The sequence below is a fragment of the Phyllostomus discolor genome, chromosome X (genome assembly GCF_004126475.2).
Source record: "Phyllostomus discolor isolate MPI-MPIP mPhyDis1 chromosome X, mPhyDis1.pri.v3, whole genome shotgun sequence".
Taxonomy (NCBI): Eukaryota; Metazoa; Chordata; class Mammalia; order Chiroptera; family Phyllostomidae; genus Phyllostomus; species Phyllostomus discolor.
The window spans coordinates 50,501,337-50,513,419 of record NC_050198.1 but is presented as its reverse complement, the minus strand read 5'-3'; the positions used below and the strand labels follow the sequence as shown (position 1 = coordinate 50,513,419).

The window sequence follows — 12,083 nt, the reverse complement described above, 5'->3', positions numbered from 1 at the left end:
TATTACAGTTGTCCTATTTTTTTCTTGCCTTTATCTCCCTCCCCACTGCATTGCCCACCCCACCCCCCAGCATTTCCCCTCCTCCTTAAATCATGTGCATGGGTTATATATATAAGTTCTTTGGCTTCTTCATTTCCTATACTATTCTTAACCTTCTCCTGTCTATTTTGTAACTACCATTGATGCTTCTTATTCCTGGTGCATTTCCCCCATTATCCTCCCCCCCTCCATGCTGATAACCCTCCATATGATCTCCATTTCTGAGATTCTGTACCTGTTCTAGATGTTTGCTTATTTTTTTGTTTTTTAGGTTCAGTTGTTGATAGTTATGAGTTTGTTGTCATTTTCCTGATCATAGTTTTGGATCTTCTATTTTTTAGATAAGTCCCTTTAACATTTCATATAATAAGGGCTTGGTAATGTTGAACTCCTTTAACTTGACCCTATCTGGGAAGCACTTTATCTGCCCTTCCATTCTAAATGATAGCTTTGCTGGACAGAGTAATCTCGGATGTAGGTCCTTGCCTTTCTTGTCTTTGAATACTTCTTTCCAGTCCCTTCTTACTTGTAAGGTCTCTTTTGAGAAATCAGCTGACAGCCTTATGGGAACTCCTTTGTAGGTAACTCTTTCCCTTCCTCTTGCTGCTTTTAAGATTCTCTATTTTTAATCTTGGGTAACTTAATTATGATGTGCTTTGGTGTGTGCTTCCTTGGGTCCAACTTTTGGGGGACTCTCTGAGCTTCCTGGACTTCCTGGAAGTCTATTTTCTTTGACAGGTTAGGGAAGTTCTTCATTATTTTTCTCTAATTAAGTTTTCAATTTCTTGTGCTTCCTCTTCTCCTCCTGGCACCCCTATGATTTGGATGTCAGAACATTTAAAGTCTTTCCAGAGGTTCCTCAGCCTCTCCTCATTTGTTTTTTTTTTTTTTTTTAATTCTTGTTTCTTCTTTCTGTTCCAGTTCAATGCTTCTTTATTCCTTTTGTTCCAAATTGTTGATTTGAGCCCTGGTTTCCCTCCCTTCACTGTTGGTTTCCTATATATTTTGCTTATTTAACTTTGTGTAGCCTTAATTTCTTCCTTCATTTTGCAACCAAACTCACTCAATTCTGTGAGCACCTTGATTGCCAGTATTTTGAACTATGCATCAGATAGGCTGTATATCTCCTTGTAGCTTAGCTCTTTTTCTGGAGTTTTGATCTGTTTTTTTCATTTGGCTCATATTTCTTTGCCTTGGCTCACCTGTTATGTTGTAATGGGGCAGAGCCTTAGGTATTTGCCAGGGTGGGTCAACCCTCTAGGCTGTGTTGTGATGCTGTCTGTGGGGTAGTGGTCAGAGAGGAAACAATGCTGATAGCTTGCTCTGCTGTAGTGCCGCTTTCCAACCAACTTTCCTGTGAGACTGGGAGATTCTCCTGCCTTTGCAACCTCCACAGTATTTTATAGCTAGAGGTTCTGAGTCTTTAGTTTCTTTGTCTGCCAACCCCTCCTTGCCCATGTGATCTGCCACCTTGCCATAGGTCCTCTCTGCTCCTCCTACTGGTCTGGATGAATTTTTCTTTAACTCTTTGGTTGTCAGAGTTCCATGCAGTTTGATTTTCTGGCATTTCTGGTTGTTTATTGTTTTTTAAATTGGTTGTTATCCTCCTTTTGGTCATTCAAGGAAGTGAAGTGTTTCTAACTATGCCTCCATCTTGGCTGGAACTCTTGGACCTATTTATTTATTTTTAAGAGAAGGAGAGAATATTGATTGGTTGCCTCTTGCATGCACCCCAACAGGGGACAGAACCTCACATCCCAGGCATGTATCCTTGACTGGGAATCAAACTGGTGATCTTTTGCTTTGTGAGTTGACTCCCAACCAACAGAACCATACTGGTCAGGAGGCCCACTGGTCTGATTCTAAAGAGATTGGCACCTATCATCATCCCTGTCCTTTCTCCTACCTTCTGAGGACCAGCCATGTGATGTTCTTTCATTAATGACTTATTTACTATGTGCCAGGTATCCTTTCTTCCTCCCTTCCCCTCTCCTCCCCTCCCCTCCCCTCCCTCCCTCCCTCCCTCCCTTCCTCCCTTCCCCCCTTCCTTCCTTCCTTCCTTCCTTCCTTCCTTCCTTCCTTCCTTCCTTCCTTCCTTCCTTCCTCCTTTTCTTTCTTCTTTCTCCTCATGATGACTCTATGAGATAGGCATTATTGCTGTTCTGCATATGAAGAAACTGAGACACAGAGAGACTAAAGAACTTGTGATGACAGCCAGGTCTTGAACCCAGATATATAGTGGAGTCTGCCCAGAAAAAGTCCAGCCATAGTTAATATAATGCAAATGGTTTGTGTGACATCAATGTAATCTGGCAGCCAAGGAGAGTGGACTGGAATGCACATGTGTGTACAGTGACAACTTCATTGTACTAGACAGTGGGGGGGTAGATGCCAAGTGAGCATATGTACTGTGTGGCTGTCACATTCAAAATGACTGAGTAAATAGAGCAACAGATTTGCATTAAATTTTGCATTAAGCTTGAACATTCCTCCATCCAAACTATTCAGATGATTCAGAAGGCCACAACTATGGGCAGCGGGTGACTGGCAGCTGCATCATGACAATGCACCCACTAATACATCATATCCCATGCAGAGTTTTTTTTTTGAAACATCAAATCACCCAGGTGATTCAGCTCCCCTACAGACCCTATCTGGTGCCCTGACACTTCTGGCTTTTCACAAAACTGAAATCACCTTTGAAAGGAAATAGATTTCATATCATCAGTGAGATCCAGGAAAATACAACAGGGTTGCAATGGCAATTGGGAGGAGAGTGTGAGGTCCCAAGGTACTTACTTTGAATGGGACTGAGGCATCATTGTCCTCTGTACAATGTTTCTTGTATATTTTTTATATTATTATTTATTTTATTTTAATTGTTGTTCAAGTGCAGTTTTCTGTCTTTTACTCCCATACCCGCCCACCCTCCAGTCCTCCCCACCTCCCTCCCATTCCACCCCCTCCAGCTTTTGTCCATGTGTCCTTTATACTTACTTGTTCCTGTAAACCCTTCCTCTTTTCCCCTAAAATTCCTTCCCTTTTCCCCTCTGGTCAGTGTCAGCCTGTTCTCTATTTCAGTGTCTTTGGTTATATTTTGCTTATTTCTTTGTTTTGTTGTTTAGGTTCCTGTTAAAGGTGAGATCATATGGTATTTGTCTTTCACCACCTGGCTTATTTCACTTAGCATAATGCTTTCCAGTTCCATCCATGCTGTTGCAAAGGGTAGGAGTTCTTCCTTCTTTCTGCTGCATAGAATTCCATTGTGTGAATATACCATAGTTTTTTGATCCATTCATTTACCGATGGGCACCTAGGTTGCTTCCAGTACTTGGCTATTGTAAATTGTGCTGCTATGAACACGGGTGCATAGGTTCTTTTGGATTGGTGTTTCAGGGTTCTTAGGATATAATCCTAGCAGTGGAATTGCAGGGTCAAAAGGCAGATCCATTTTTAGTTTTCTGAGGAAATTCCATACTGTTTTACACAGTGGCTGAACCAGTCAGCATTCTCACCAACAGTGCACTAGGGTTCTCTTTCCTTCACATCCTATCCAACACTTGTTTATTGACTTGTTTATGATGGCCATTCTGACTGGTGTGAAGTGGTATCTCATTGTGGTTTTAATTTGCATCTCTCTGCTGGCTTGTGATGCTGAGCATCCTTTCATATGTCTCTGGGCCTTTTGTATGTCTTCCTTGGAGGAGTGTCTGTTCAGGTTCTTTGCCAATTTTTAAATTGAATTGTTTGTCTTTCTGGTGTGGAGTCCTGTGAGTTCTTTATATATTTTGGAGATCAAGCACTTGTATGAGATATTGTTGGTAAATATATTTCCCCATATGGTTGGTCTCCTTTTCATTTTATTGATGTTTTTTTTTTAACCATGCAGGAGCTTTTTATGTTAATGAAGTCCTGTTGGGAACCACCCTGCCTGGTTTCAGAAGCTGTAACCCCCCATGGCTAAGGCTGAGTGAGAGACCTTGGGACCATAAGCCACTAAGGAGACAAAACTTATCTCCCTGGCAGGGCACCATCTCTGCTCCTTTTGCTTAACCCTGCCTGGCTCCCAGTGCATGATTGGTTAGGCAATGATGGGTAAGATTCCTCAAGGGATGGATGACCTAAGACAGACACAATCATGGGGGGCCCTCAGGGAAGCACTTGAGGGGCTATAGCAAAAGGGGGTGATGTGCCTTTGCCCCTTGGCTTTGACAGAGCCTGAGACCTCATTCTGTCTGCAGTAAGTTTCCTAATCTCTTGGATGCCTTACTTCCCCTGCCTGACATTAGCCTGAAACAATGACAGAGTGTGGTGTAGGCCTGTGCTGTAAAGGGCAGGTTCCCTGGGGGTTATCAGGCCTAAGAAAGAATATGTAAAATCCCGTGAAACCTGGTTTGCTAAGGATGCTCTCAATTTTCTGAGAAGGGTCTGAGCAGGAAATGAGTTTGTTTCCCAAAGTGTTATAGTCCTCAACTAACAGACCCTGACTCAGAATAAGCCCTCCTAGTTCTTTGCATGTTATCAATTGTTTGATCCTTATTGCCTGACAATGATTGATGAGCTTTACCTGTATTCCTGTGCAAAATGAACCTAATAAAAACCCATTGAGGAAAAGGCTCTTGGCCCTTCTCCTTTCAGAGATCAGCCACCTTTCCTCCCCAAGCAGATCATGTCTTGGTAGGCATATTCTCATCCGTGGAGGCCAGGGGGGGTGGGCCCTGTAGATGGAGCAGCCCCAGAAAGTCCCATTTGTTTACTCTTCCCATTATGTCCTTTGCTGTAGCAGATATATTGGTGAAAAATATTGCTGTGTGGAATATGTGAGATTTTCTTTCCTATCTTCTCCTCTAGGACATTTATGGTGTCACAACTTATATTTAAGTTTTTTTTATCCACTTTGATTTTATTTTTGTATATGGTGTAAGTTGCTGGTCAAGTCTAACTTTTTTGCATGTAGCTTTCCAGATCTCCTAACACCACTTGTTGAACAGGCTATTTTTACTCCATTTTATAATTCTGCCCACTTTCTCAAATATTAATTGACCATGGAGGCTTCGGTTTATTTCTGGTCTCCCTATTCTGTTCTATAGATCTATGTGTCTATTTTGCCAGTACCATACTGTTTTGATGACTGTGGCCTTGTAATATGGTTTGATGTCAGGTATGGTAATCCCTCCTACTTCATTCTTCTATCTCAAAATTGCTGTGGCTATTTGGGGTCATTTATGGTTCCATATAAATTTTTGAAATGTTTGTTCTATATCTGTGAAATATGTTATTGATATTTTAAACTGATAAGAACAGACACTACACTTGATCTTAGACAAAAGGGTGAGAAGCGATTGTTATTGGAATTTTAATAGGTATTGCATTGAAGCTATAAATTGCTTTGGGTAGTATGGACATTTTGATGATGTTAATTCTTCCAATCCATGAACATGGTACATACTTCCATTTGTTGGTTCCTTAGTTTCTTTCTTCAGTTGTATAGTTTTCTGAGTACAGTTCTTTTACCTCCTTGGTTAGGTTTAGTCCTAGATGCTTTATTTTTCATGTTACTCTATCAAATGGGATATTTTTCCTGATAAATGTTTCTGATATTTCATTGTGGCTATACAAAAATGCCTTCAATTTCTGAATGTTGACTTTGTGTCCCACTGTTTTGCCAGATTGATTTATTAGGTTGAGTAGTTTTTAGGTGGAGTTTGTAGGGTTTTCTATGTACACTATCATGTCATCTGCAAACAATGACAGTTTTACCTCCCCCTTTCCAATTTGGATGCCTGTTATTTCTTCTTCTTGTCTGATCACTGTGGCAAGGACTTCTAGTACTATCTTGAATAGAAGAGGTGTAAGTGGACATCCTTATCTTGTTCCTGATCTTAGTGGGAAAGCTTTTACTTTTTGCCCATTGAGTTTGATGTTTCCCATTGAGTCTTTGTAGCTTTCTTGTGTATGGCCTTTATTATATTCAGGTATTCACCCTCTATTCCTACTTTGCTGAGTGTTTTTATCATAAATGGGTACTGTACCTTATCAAATGCTCTTTCCTCATCTATTGATATGATCATGTCACTTTTGTCTTTCCTTTTGTTTATGTGCTGTATTACATTTATTGATTTGTGAATATTGTACCATCCTTGTATCCCTGGGATGAATTTGTCTTGCTCATGGCGTATGGTCTTCTTAATGTATTGCTGGATGCAGTTGCTAATATTTTGTTGAGAATTTTAGTGTCTATGTTCACTAGCAATATTGGCCTGTAGTTTTCCTTCTTTCTTGTGTCTTTGTGTGGTTCAGGGTTTAGGGTGAGGATGGCTTCAGAAAAAGTTTGGAAGTCTTCAGTCTTGGATTTTTTGGAATAATCTGTGAAGGATAGTGGTTAGCTCTTCCTTAAATGTTAGTTCTTCCTGTCCGGTCCAGGGCTTTAATGTGCCAGCAGTGTTTTCATTACTGCTTTGATTTTGTCAGCTCTTGTTGGTCTGCTCAGGTTTTTTTGCTTCTTCTTCATTCAGTTTTGGAAGATTATATTTTTCTAGAAATTTGTCCATTTCACCCTGGTTTTCCAATTTCTCAGTATATAGTTCTTTATAGTAATTTCTTACAATCCTTTGTATTTCTGTGGTATCAGTTGCAATGTCTCCTCTTTCAGTTCTGATTTTGTTTATTTGGGTGAGGCCTCTTTTTTTCTTGATGCTTAAAGGCTGTCAATTTTGTTTATCTTTTCAAAGAACCAGCTCCTGGATTTATTGATCCTTAGAAATGTTCTTTTAGTCTCTATGTTATTTCATTCTGCTCTGATCTTGGTTATTTCCTTCCTTCTTCTTAATCTAGGCTTTGTTTGTTTGTTTATTTGTTTTTGTAGATGTAGGGTTAGGTTATTTATTTGATATGTTTCTATCTTTTTTTATTTTATTGTTGTTCAAGTACAGTTGTCTGCCTTTTCCCTCTCACCTCAGCTATCCCTACCTTCTTCCTCTGATTCCATCCCCCTTGGTTTTTGCCATGTGTCCTTTATAATTGTTCCTGAAAACCCTTCCCCCTTTTCTCCCATTATCCCCTCTCATCTCCCCTCTGGTTACTGCCCATTTGTTCTTAATCTCAATGTGTCTGGTTGTATTTTGCTTTGTTCTTTGCTTTGTTGGTTAGGTTCCACTTAAAGGTGAGATCACATGGTGTTTCTATCTTTTTTAGATAGGCCTGTATTGCTATGAACTTCTCCCTCAGGATAGCCTTTGCTGTGTGTCCCACAAGTTTTGGACTGTTGTGAGTGCATTTCCATTTGTTTCCAGAAACTTTTGGTTTCTTCCTTTATCTCATTATTCATCCATTCATTGTTTAATAGCATGTTATTCAGTCTACATTAATTTTAGTCTTTTTGAGTTTTTTCCTTGAGGTTGGTTTCTAATTTCAGGCCCTTGTGATCTGAGAAAATGCCTGATATGATTTAAATTTTCTTGAATTTATTGAGTCTTGTTTGTGTCCTATCATGTGGTCTATCTTTGAAAATGTTCCATGTGCATTTGAAAAAAATGTGTATTTTGCTTTTGGGGGGATGAGAGGTTCTATATATATATCAGTTAAGTCCATTTGATCTAGGACATTGTTCAATGCCACAATATCCTTTTTGATATTTTGTTTCAAAGATCTATTCATTGATGACAGTGGGGTGTTAAAGTCCCCTAGTATATGTATGTTGCTGTCTGTATCTTTCTTGAAGTTCTTCAAGATTTTCCTTACATATATGAGTGCTTCTATGTTGGTTGTGTATAGGTTTAGAATGTTTATGTGTTCTTGATAGATTCTTCCCTTGAGTATTATGAAGTATCCTTCTGGGTCTCTTTTTATGGCCTTTGTTTTGAAGCCCATAATGACAGATATGAGCATTGCTACTCCAGCTTTTTTTCCTATTTGCTTGGAACATTTTTTCCAACCCTTCACTTTCAGTTTGTGTAGGTCTTTCATTTTGAGATGGTTCTCTTAAAGGCAGCATATATGTGAGTCATGTTTTCTTACTAATTCAGCTACCCTATGTCTTTTGATTGGAGCATTTAATCAATTTACATTTAAGGTTATTATTGATCGATACTTATTCATTGCCATTTCACTCCCTTCATACTTGTGTTTCTCTCTCTGTCTCTCTTTTTCTTTCTTTTCTTAAAGCATTCTTTTTAGCATTTCTTTCAATGCTTGTTTGGAGGTAGTGTATACTTTCAGCCTTCTTTTGTCTGGGAAATTCCTTATTTCACCTTCCATTTTAATTGATAACCTTGCTGGATAGAGTAGTCTTGGTTGCAGCCCTTTGCTTTTCATTACATGGAATATTTCTTGCCATTCCCTACTAGCTTGTAGTGTTTCCACTGAGAAGCCAGTTGCTAGCCTTATTTCAGCTCCCTTGTATGTTACTTTCTGTTTCTTCCTTGCTGCCTTTAGGATTCTCTTTTTGTCTTGAAATTTTGACATTTTAATTATGATGTCTCTTGGACTGAGCCTCTTTGGGTTCTTCTTTTTGGGATCCTCTCTGCTTCTTGGATTTGTGTAACTCTTTCTCTCTTCAAAGTAGGGAAGTTTTCCATCATTACTTTTTTATTAAATATATTTTATTGATTATGCTATTACAGTTGTCCCATTCCCCCCTTCACTCCCCCTGCACACTGTCTCCCACCCACATTTCCCCCATTTTGTCCATGTCCCTGTGTCATAAGTTCTTTAGCTTCTACCTTTCCCATACTATTCTTGCCCTCCCCCTGTCTATTTTCTCCCTACCATCTATACTACTTTTTTTTCTGTACCTTTTCCCCCTCTCTCCTCCTCCCTCTCCACTGTTGCTATCCCTCCATGTGATCTTCATTTCTGTGGTTCTGTTCCTGTTCTAGTTGCTTGCTTAGCTTACTTTTGTTTTAGATGTGGTTGTTAATAACTGTGAGTTTGCTGTCTTTTTACTGTTCATGTTTTTTTATCTTCTTTTTCTTAGATAAGTTCCTTTAACATTTCATATAATAAGGGCTTGGTGATGATGAACTCCTTTAACTTGACCGTATCTGAGAAGTGCTTTATCTGGCCTTCCATTATTTTTAAAAAAATATTTTATTGATTATGCTATTGCAGTCGTCCCATTCCCCGCTTCACTCCCCCCCACACACCCCCTCCCACCCACATTTCCCCCTTTAGTTCATGTCCATGTGTCATGAGTTCTTTAGCTTCTACTTTTTCCATACTATTCTTGCCCTCCCTGTTTATTTTCTACCTACCATCTGTGTTACTTATTCTCCCTACCTTTCCCCCTCTCTCCTCCTCCCACTACCCTGTTACTAACCCTCCATGTGATCTCCATTTCTGGGGTTTAATTCCTGTTCTAGTTGTTTGCTTAGTTTCTTTTTGTTTTTTGTTTTAGTTGTGGTTGTTAATAATTGTGAATTTTCTGTCATTTTACAATACATGTTTTTTTTTTTTATCTTCCTTTTCTTAGATAAGTCCCTTTAACATTTCATAAAATAAGGGTTTGGTGATGATGAACTCCTTTAAGTTGACCTTATCTGAGAAGCACTTTATCTGCCCTTCCATTCTAAATGAAAGCTTTGATGGATAGAGCAATCTGGGATGTAGGTCCTTGCCTTTCATGACTTGGAATACTTCTTTCCAGCCCCTTCTTGCCTGTAAGATCTCTTTTGAGAAATCAGCTGACAGTCTGATGGGAACTCCTTTGTAGGTGACTGTCCCTTTATCTCTTGCTGCTTCTAGGATTCTCTTCTTCATTTTAATCTTGGCTAATGTAATTATGATATGCCTTGGTGTGTTCCTCCTTGGGTCCAACTTCTTTGGGACTCTCTGAGCTTCCTGGACTTCCTGGAAGTCTATTTCCCTAGCCAGATTGGGGAAGTTCTCCTTTATTATTTGTTCAAATAACTTTCCACTTGTTGCTCTTCCTCTTTCCCTTCTGGTACCCCTATAATTTGGATGTTGGAACGTTTAACGATGTCCTGGAGGTTCCTAAGCCTCTCCTCATTATTTTGAATTCTTATTTCTTCATTCTTTTCTAATTGTATGTTTTTTTCTTCCTTCTGGTCCACTCCATTGATTTGAGTCCCAGTTTCCTTCCCATCACTATTGGTTCCCTGTGCATTTTTCTTCATTTCACTTATAGTAGCCTTCATTTGTTCATCTAATTTGCGACCAAATTCAACCAATTCTGTGAGCATCCTGATCACCAGTGCTTTGAACTGTGCATCTGATAGGTTGGCTATCTCTTGGTCACTTAAAAGTGTTGGCTCTGGAGCTTTGGTTTGTTCTTCTGTTTGAGCCTTTTTTTTTGGGGGGGGGGGGTCTGGTCATGCCTGTTATGTATGAGGGGCAGAGCCTTAGGTGTTCACCGGGGTGGGGGGGTCAACCCAGTTGCTGGGTTGCAACACTTTATGTGGGGGAAAGGTCAGAGAGGGAACAATGGCAGTTGTCCTGCTCTCTGTCACATTTCAGTCCCCTCTGCTACTTCCCAGAAGCAAATTGGGCCCTTCTGGTGCTGTTCCTGGGTGGGTGGGCTTGTGTACATTCTAGGACTCTGTGGGTCTCTCCAACGAACTCGCCTGTGAGGATGGGACTCTCTTCCGGCACCTCAACCTCCACAAGTGTTTTCAATCAGTGCTTTAGGCTTTATTTCCTGGCGCTGCAGCCCTGGGTTGCGTGGTCTGTCTCATTGCCCATTTTCACCTGGTTTATCTGCACACTAATGTGGGACTGAGGACAGCCAGCAGCCTTGTATGCCTCACTGGGTCTGCTCGTTGCCTCCTCACACCCATCCCCCAGGGTCTGCCACTGTGGTCTGCTAGCCACCGCCTGCGCCCTGTGTGCTTGGTCCTGCCAGCCACTGCTTTTTCCTGCCATGACCCCTCTCTGCTGGCCACCGACGCCACTGACTCCGCCCCTCTCACCGGTCTGGATGAATGGTTGTTGGGACTTCTGTACAGTTCAAGTTTCTGTCTGTTCTGTTTTTTTTTTGTTTGTTTGTTTCTAAATTGTTGTTGTCCTTAATTTTGGTTGTGTGAGGAGGCAGTGTGTCCACCTAGGCCTCCATCTTGGCCAGAAGTCCCATCATTACTTTTTCAAACAGGTTTTCTATTCCTTCCTCCTCTTCTTCTGCTATCTCTATTATACTGATATGATTATGTTTCATTATGTGCTGAAGTTCTCTTAAGCCATCTTTGTTCTTTTTGAGTTTTTTTCCTTTTTTTGCTCTTTCTTGGAGTTTTTTTCTACCTTGTCTACCAGCTCACTGATTCGATCTGCTTCATCTAGTTTGATTTTGATTCCTTCTACTATGTACTTCAATTCAGAAATTTATTCTTCATTTGCTCTTGGCTGTTATTGATCATTTCTTTTTCCATTTTCATGTTGATATAGTTTGCAGTAAGTTCCTCATAGTTTCCCTGTAGTTTTTGGTAGTTCTCAACGATCTCATTGAACTTCTTTATAACCATTGCTTTGAACTCAATATATGATAGTTGACTTGCCTCTATTTCATTTAGGATTCTTTCTGAGACCTCCTTTTTTTTTCATTTGGGGATTGTTTCTTTATCTTCCCATTGTTTGTGAGACTGTTCTCATTAGTCTCTGCTTCTTAAATTGATCTCTTCAGACTACATGAGTTTGTGGTATAAACCTTTATGGTAGGAGACCTCTGAGACAGTGGTGCAGACTCCTTGAGCTCTTGAACTTGATGCTGTTGGGATGCAGTTTATTTTGGCTCTCTGGATATAATTGTGCTTTGATTGTTGCTGGGTCATTCTTTGGTGGGTTCCTCTCTCTGGCTGTTTGACTGAGCATCACTCCACCCTCCATGTCTTGTATGCTGTTGTGCAAGTGCTGCCAGAACAAAGCCACAAACCCATGGAACAAACCCACATCCGCAAAAATATCTCCCTCCACCCTACAATCCTAGTATCAACAGGAAAAGAACCAGTATTAATAAGGGTGTAAAGAGGTTAAGACTATTATAATAAAGGTGAGAAATAAAGTATAGTACAAATTCTAGTGACTTAATATGTACAATC

At 40.1% G+C, this 12,083-nt stretch overlaps 1 long non-coding RNA gene and 1 pseudogene across 1 annotated transcript; both read right to left on the bottom strand.

Moving 5' to 3' along the window:
- Positions 1-778: 778 nt before the first annotated feature.
- Positions 779-11,265, bottom strand: LOC118498422. The gene is made up of 3 exons (XR_004900912.1): positions 11,132-11,265; positions 5,863-5,874; positions 779-789 (listed from the first exon to the last, which is right to left on the bottom strand). It is a non-coding gene; the product is annotated as an uncharacterized LOC118498422 (long non-coding RNA).
- Positions 5,253-5,382, bottom strand: LOC114505923 (annotated as a pseudogene).
- Positions 11,266-12,083: the final 818 nt, after the last annotated feature.